The following is an 8159-nucleotide window of genomic DNA, read 5'->3' on the forward strand; positions in this document are numbered from 1 at the left end:
GGAAATGTCGCTCCCCTCGTGTGCGGCGGTCCGGCGGGCGGGGGGTGGGCGGGGGGCGGCCGGTCCCGGGCTGCGAACCGGCACAGCGCGGCCTCACCGCCGCCTGCAGCCTCACCCGAGAGAGAGAGCGCTCAGCGCCTCACCAATCCCTCACCCCTCGCTTCAGGAACCTCTCACTCCTCGTCTCAGGAACCTCTTCCCTCAGGAATCCCTCATCGCTCGCCTCAGGAGCCCCTCACCCCGCTTCCCCCTCAGGAAAGGCTCGCTTGTTGCCGCGGGAATGGGAAGGAGTCGCTGTCCCCTCACCTTTGTGCAGGTCCGTGACCTCCCAGCCGCAGCAGAGTGCCATGTTAGCCCAGGAAGGAGGGAAAGGTGAGTGTGGTGGCTGCTAATGCAGTTGCACGGCCATTCCCTCTTCCCAAGCCTTCACACTTACAGGCTATCACTTTCCAGCAGGTTGGGCTTCTCCATTAACTTCCCACATAATGTCAGTGAATGCAGTGTAATGAGCCCCGGTGATAAAATCTAGGCCTCCTTGCTCCATCCAGGAGCACCAGCCCATCCTGCTTGAAATGAAAGGGAAGCACTTAATGTTTATTCATTGATTCTGGTGGAACTATGTGCTTTTCAAGCAGAAAATACGAGATGCTCCCAATCAACTGAATCATCAATCCATGGGCAAATAGCTGAGGAGATAAAAAATGCTCTTCCATCATAGCTGGGAGTAGCATGTTAATGGAGATGGAATTTATTTTCTCCCATAAAGCATTCCTGGTTAACCCCAACTTGCTATCTCTTTAGCAATTAGTGGTGTCATGCTTGTGAAGCACAGATGAGGGGTTCAGATTGGTGCAATACACAATAACTGTCCTCAAAATGATTCTCATGAAACACCTCAGACTGATAAACATACAATATGCCTGACAAACAAAAAGGAAATAAATTAATGAGTGAGCAGCGTAACTCTCTATAACCTCTGGCCAAATGCATGCAAATGCATAACTTTGCCATCTACAAGTGTCTCACAAAGGCATATCGCTACCATAATTTTGTTCTATTTTTAGTCCTCTGGATGCAGCCATTCATTAGGATGTTTTCTCACCAAACACAGAGAGGTTTTTCCTGAAGGATATCATAACTGGCTGTTTTGCAGGAAGGCTGTCACATGAAAGCATGCAAAACAGGAGTTAGGAGCAATGGGAAACATCTCTGTGAGTTAAGGTGATGGGATATGGTCCCATTCCCCATCCCTCCTGGGTATCTTGGATGCCACATGACTTGTTCTGAATGAAGATGTATCTAGAGCAGCAAACTCCACAAACCCCAGGGTGCTGCTGCAGGCAGTTGTGGTGCCAGACACCTGAGCTTAGAGCAGAAAGATTGCCCATCCTGTGTTCTCAATGTGCTCCCTCTGCTAGAAGAGGAAACATTTCAATATTGATAGTGAGAAACACTGCATACAAACCAAACCAATGATTTTGATCTCAAGCCACAGCAAGGCTGTAAGACATGGATGATGACTTTTCACTTGGCACAAGAGTCCAAGTTATGAACTCTCCAAAACGTATCTGCAGCTCTCCCATGTCGGTGATCCCCTACAGCGCTGTCATGAGAAATGATGCTTGACATTACCCCACATGACTGCATGGATGTTTGGTATTGAGTTTGCCACCTCTTTTCCCAAGTGTTTTTCCCAGCTCTTTATGAGAAGCTGCCAAAGAAAAGGCAAAAAGGAGAGCAGAGAGAAGAGGATACTTCAATTTGCAAAAGGCAGGGAACAGTAAAGTGGGTGAGAGGGCCACAGTTAGAAAGGTGAGGGAAAACTCTGAGGTGCCCTGGTTGCAGGGAGCAGCACAGAGTTTACATCAGTACAAAGACGTGTGTAACAATGGGATCTACACTACACTGGGATCTGGGAGTTCCAGGGAATTCTAGCGATTCAAAATGATGCCAGAGTAATCTTTGAACAATAGAGTTAAGGACAAGTAAGAGGATTTTTAAACTGTGTGGTGAAACTTGCAGAAGTCTGTGGGAAAAGGAAGTTTCATTAGGGCTTCACTCTGTTCTGAGGTAGAAATTGTGGAATGGTTAATAACAATGTAGGAAAGGCAGAAGAACTCAAAAACTGAGTCCTGGTCTGGTTTTGGGGAAGAGCCATACGATACACAAATATCAGAGGATGATGGTGATGATGAAATACATTCCATTACAACAAGCACTGAGGAGGATGTTAAACAAAAGCTAATGAAGTTGGCTATCAGCAGGTCCAGGTAACTTGCATCCAAAAGTTTTAAAAGCACTGGCACAGAGTATCTTTAGACTATTAATGTTGATTTTCAATAAATCTTGGAACACTGTTGAAGTTCCAGAGGACTGAATGAAATATTGTACCAATATTTTAAAAGGGTAAACAAGGTGACCAAGGTAATTACAACCTGCCAGACTGACAAGAATTCTGGGTAATAAAATGGGACATTATCTCCATTACTTGATTAGAAAAGAATTAAAGGGTGGAAACACAATAAGTGCAAATTAATGTGGAAAATAAATCTTGTGAAAATAATTTGATTTTTTTTTAATGGCATTACAAGTTCGGTTGATGAAGGTAAGTAGGTCTGCAAAATATTTGTTCTTGTAACTTGCAGCATTTTAATTAAGAAGCCAAAATGACACAGACTCATCACAGCTCATATTAAACTGTTGAGGCTCTAACTGACAGTTACAAAGTGGGGAAATAAAAAGTCATCATCAAAGAATGTGTTTCTGCGTCCTATGGCAATTAGTTCTACACTTCATTGTATTGATATTAATGGCTCTAAGAAAAACATAAAATCATCACTTAAAGAGTTTGCAAGTGATATAAGCAATTGGAATTCATAAATAACAACTCGTGCTGTAATGTAGCTGAGACAGCTTGATAACAAGTAATGTGCATTTCTGTACAGCCAAATGTAAAACCATGCACCAAGGAATAGAGAGAGTGATTATAGGATGAGAGAATTTGTGCTCTTTCGAGGTAATACTCAAAAACCTCAAGAATCATCACATATAATCAGAAGAAAATAAGCAGATGGTGTGGTGCTGTAGCCAAGAGGACAACGCAATCCTGGGTTTATAAACAGGAGAATATAGAAAGATGTCTGTATTTATTTTTCTGGTACTAGTCCCATTACTCCTGAAGTCTGATACCCAAATTCCTTAATTTCTTAATAGAAGCTTAATAGAAAAAGAGATGGTTCAGAGAAGATCAGTAAGAATGATTTAAAGTGAAAATGTTCAATCTATTTCAGTGTCAGAAAAAAAGGTGAAGGGGTGACTCAATCACAGGTTTTAACTTCCAAGATTCAGTGAGCATATGCAGATGTATTCATCTTCCTGTGAGGTCTTCTGCCAGGGAAGGTAATTAATCACCAAGACAGTTTAGGGCAGGACAAGCTGGATTTCCCAGCACTGAGAATGTCGAAATTAGGAGGTCGTAAAAACTTAATTTTAACAGAAGCAGGAGTTCAGTCCTGTAAGTCTGCTCCCCAGGAGATAGAACTCTGTGTCTGTAGCTGTGTGTTCTGGCTGCTTGTCTATGCAGAAGTTGCTTTCCTTGGGCACTAAGAAGTAACAACCTGTCATCCCTTTCAGCATCTTCTGACACAGCTCATGTGCTGTTCAGCACATGATGGGAGCAGCCGTGGGGATGGCAATGTTTACAATGGTTGAAGGGATGGGTGGACTCGTTCACAGAAGGCAAAGCCTTTGAAGCATATTGCATGCCAAGATAACTTTTCTCACTCAGGATGCCTGAGACATACATTGCTGGAAGCTGGGAGGTTACTCCTGACAAGTGTGACTATATGATTATCCTGCTACTAAACTCTTCCTCTGGCATCTGCTTCTGGCCACTGTCACAGACGGCACAGTGGTTTTGTGCCAAGCAGTCTCTCAGGTCCACACCAAACTGACCCACTCCTGATCTCTGAAAAGTGCAGCGGGAAATTTAGTGTGAGCACAGAACAGATGCTTGATAACATGCATTGCACAGGAGAGGGCAAGAACCAGTGGAGAGAACAAAAATTCTTAATATTAGAAAGTCAAAGGCTGACTTGGGTAGGGGATTGTACATAAGGCTTTGGACTTCTCCAAAATCTGTCATTGATTGAAAGATTCAGGAGTCTTTCGGTCTGACTTGGTACCATCAAAAAATTAGGAAACCTTGCAGCAAAATGTTCATTACTTTCCCAGTGTAGTTCCTGATACAAGTACTCAGCCTTCTACTGATATGCAAGACTTCGAGTAGGAAAGGCCTGTGCTGTGAGCCTAAGAGTCCAAACCTCTTGGGTGCCTGAATCTTTTATTCACAGTTCTATGGAAGAAAATGTTGGCTTTTTTTTCCGCACCGTGGCTAATAACTGCCTGCATACCACACTCTGACAGAAACAATACTCTAAGTATTCATTACTAACGCCATTCCTAGTGAAGGGCTTAGTGATCATCTAACCAGTTTTTGTTATAAAATAAATGCTCTCGCTGATAACACCCTTGGAAAGAGGCGAGCAGACAGCGCTGCCGATTGCAACGCTGTGGCTTTGCCCTCTAGTGGCTGAGGGACTGGCCCAGCTCCGGTGCTGTCTCTCTGAATACGTTTTGATTACCTCATCAGCCTTGAATCTTTGATTTTTCTAAATTCTGTGCAGACTTCATCCATTAAACTCAAGTACTACCTGCACCAGAACAATGTGATTCAATAAAATCCTTGGCTTAAGATTCTCAGAATCCTATATTAAGGTTAACTCAGTATTAGTGAGTCATACGGTAAAGCCACTAATACATGGACACTTAATTAATCTATGATGCATTTTCCACTAGATAGGACTTAATCTCTTGGAAGGAAAAAGGCCTGCTAGGTCACCATCTCATTGTGTGAGTCAGTTTAGAGTCATTCCATGCTGAATACCTATTCTCATTTCGTCCAGTTTAAATTTTAAATATGCCATGTATCCTTAGGAGTGAAAAAGAAAAAGGAAAAAGGAAAAGGAAGAAAAAGAAAAAGAAAAAGAGAAAAAGAAAAAGAAAAAGAAAAAGAAAAAGAAAAAGAAAAAGAAAAAGAAAAAGAGATTGTATGGTAATCCTTTTCAACAGTAAACTCAATAGGTTATGCATTTGAAAGGAGTATAACTTCTTCACTGTCTTTGCTGGCTAAATCTTGAAACATCCATCACTTTTCTGTCCATACTCCAGACATTGGCCTAGAGGCTCTAAGAGATCTGTGTCTGTATCTGTTTTAAACCTCTATGGGAGCTTGAGCAAGGGCTTTGCACTTTAAGGACATCTCAATTTTTTCTCCTTCTCTCCCTCTGGCACCCATTTTAGATTATTACCCCAAACTTCACAAGGAAATAGCACTTACTCAGTTAAATTGTTTGTTTTTCTCTCTCCCTCCCTCTTTCCTGTGTCTTTAGGATCTCTTGGCCAATTTCTGCCACAGATGAAAAAGTGGTAAGTCTCAAAGGAAATTTAGATCTTTCTATTCCTGTGTCAATCCATGGCCAGACACAGAGGGGCTGATCCAAAGCAAGCCCTACTCTGATGGTCCATATTTGGTGTGGCAGCCCCCTGGCCTTGCAGAGAATGTGAAGGGAGCTGAAGTCATCGTGGTAGCAGGGTCATCCTGGTCGTGGCAGGGCTGAGGTTAGCACAAGGAAGAGATGAGAGGGTGAAGACACAAATCTGTGTGCAAACTCACTCTGATAATCACAGGACAACTTTTCAAGGTTGTTATTTGGACTCGGTATTTGAGTGTGAGACGTGATACTCAGATAATTTGAAACCTTCTGCTAAGCAAGAAGTCAAATTACAGGATTTAGTAGTTCCAATAAACAACTGGATCATTTAATTCGTATTGTTTATTTTGTCGTTCACCCGTACTTAGAAGCCCTGGAAATGCTTAGGTACCTTTTTGATTACATTCCTGTTCTGGCCAGAAGCTGGAAGTGGCTTTAGTGAAGACTCACAGGGTTCATGTATTTGTGAGGCTATTCCAGATGAACGTGTCTGTGCTCAGTAACAAAAAACTCTCCAGGATCTGGAATCAGGAGAAACAGGTTCTTGTTCGACTCTTTGCTGCCTTGTTGAGTGATATTTAACCCTCCTGATCCCCTCTCCCTGTGTGCAGTAAAAGTAGTTCGATCTAAGCATGAGTAAGTATCCCATGAGTCCTTAGGAAGGTCTGTGAAACCACTTTGAGAGTCTCTTATGGGAAAGGTTATTATGATGATTACATGAAAAGCCATCATTTTGAAGATATGAAATCATCACTTAAATATGTGCTTTCTGGTTCACTGAAACAAAAGAACTCTGAGGTTCAAAAATGTATAGGAGTTTGAAACATTAACTCCATCTACAGAACTTCATCGCCCTAAAATGCTGACAGATATGTATTTTCCATTTGAAGATCTGAAAGTAATTTACAAATAGTTGAAACCTGCTAGTCACCCTGTGAGGATTAAACAACCTGCTCATTATCACCCAAAAAATGCATTTAAGAGTTTGGCCTAGAATTGTAGAACTCCTGATTTTACAACTTCTCCCATGTATATTGGGGTGTCCCTGGGATGTGCTATTATTTAATTTCCTCAGTCATATAAAACTCTTTTAAGGCTGATGATACTCCAGGAATAATACTGGAGCTGTGCCAGAGGATGGTGGATGGTAGGAGAATTATAATTCTCATTGTTTGGATAAAAGTCGTAATTCATGCCAGTTTGGTCTAAAAAAACCTGCTTTAAGTATGATATACTGGTGAGGAGGGAGGCCCCAGTACAACTCTGTAAAGAAGTATCTCACAACTTCTATAAAGACGTTTCTGAGTTGTTGACAGCCCTACACACTTTTCCATATGCACCACCAACATTTCTACAGTTCACAGCCAATAGGAAGCACAACGGTGAAGAATAGGTGATTTTTAAACTTAGAGTCTCCAACCTAAACCAGATATGGCCCTACAAGGGAGCTTAGAAGCTCACAAATAACGTCTCAGACATTTGTGTGGGCTTCAGTGAACATGCTTGGTGCACTCACTCCTAGAAGCCAGGCTTATTCAGTGTGTTGGCTGGGAGCAAACCCCACCAGACACTGCAGAGAGAAATTCTACCAGCAAACCATAGCACAGAGGATGTTTTGTGGAGGATTTTTGAATTACTGTTTTTGTGAACAGAAACCACTCCCTTGAATGTCGATGCTTCAGATGCAAGGACAATTCTAAGAACAAAAGAATTTTAGAGAAATCAAAACACTACAATGCAAACTTGATTTGATTTTAATTACATACAGTGCAAAATAAAACTGTTGCAAACTGAAAAATCACACCAACATAGGTATTATTAAATAACTCATTATTATGACTGTTGAAGTGATACCTTTTGATGTTTTGTTTCTTCCAGCATAACTATATTCTATGACCAAAAAGGCTGTCAGATTTTTTTACAGATTCAGTAAACAAATTAAATAAATCTGTTCATCATTGTACTTACATAAATGGAGACACATTTTACACTGAAAAACATCTAATCATTTTAAATCCTGTTTTAATCTGTGATGTCTTGTAACAGTGAGTTCCATGCACTAATTGTGGCACTTTAAAAGTATTTTCTTTCAGCAGATGTAAATGCTCTATTGCACAATTTAACTTAATACCCTTTTTTTCCTCATGTAGGAAAAAATGTTCTCTGTATAATCCTCAAGTCTGTTTATTTCTGCTATGTTCCTCCTTGTCCTTCTTCTGTAAAAATTATGATGTTTTCAATTTATCTTTAAATCACAAGCTTCTCTGCATCTTTATATGGTGTCATTTTCAGCTTTTAATTCCTCAGTCCTATCCCTATTGACAGGGTGGGCCGTGTCACTGAGTTAGAGCAGCTCTTCTGTTCTGTGGTTATGTGAAAGGCACCTAAATAGAAATAGAAGTCCAAGGTTGGAACACAGACAAAATAAACAGATGAAGGTCAGAAACTGCTACGTCTGACTCCTTGTACAGCCTGTGCTGCCAGAGCACAGCAAACAGGGGTGCATCCCATCTCTGTGCCTCACAAACATTCGCGTGCAGTACTGGGCCCCTGAGGAATGTTATAATAACACCACTTCCTCCAGATCTGCAGGTCTGTAAACCTGAG

The 8159-nt window shown here is 41.5% G+C and overlaps 1 protein-coding gene across 1 annotated transcript in view; it reads right to left on the minus strand.

Moving 5' to 3' along the window:
* ZFYVE9 (zinc finger FYVE-type containing 9) overlaps positions 1-396 on the minus strand; it is a 58179-nt gene extending 57783 nt beyond the window's left edge. The window contains exon 1 of the mRNA XM_008640740.2: positions 307-396. The gene's annotated coding sequence lies outside the window, so the exon portion shown is untranslated. The remainder of the gene's footprint in view (positions 1-306) is intronic.
* Between the last annotated feature and the right edge of the window lie 7763 nt (positions 397-8159).

The sequence above is a fragment of the Corvus brachyrhynchos genome, unplaced genomic scaffold, assembly GCF_000691975.1.
Source record: "Corvus brachyrhynchos isolate BGI_N302 unplaced genomic scaffold, ASM69197v1 scaffold48, whole genome shotgun sequence".
Classification (NCBI taxonomy): domain Eukaryota; kingdom Metazoa; phylum Chordata; class Aves; order Passeriformes; family Corvidae; genus Corvus; species Corvus brachyrhynchos.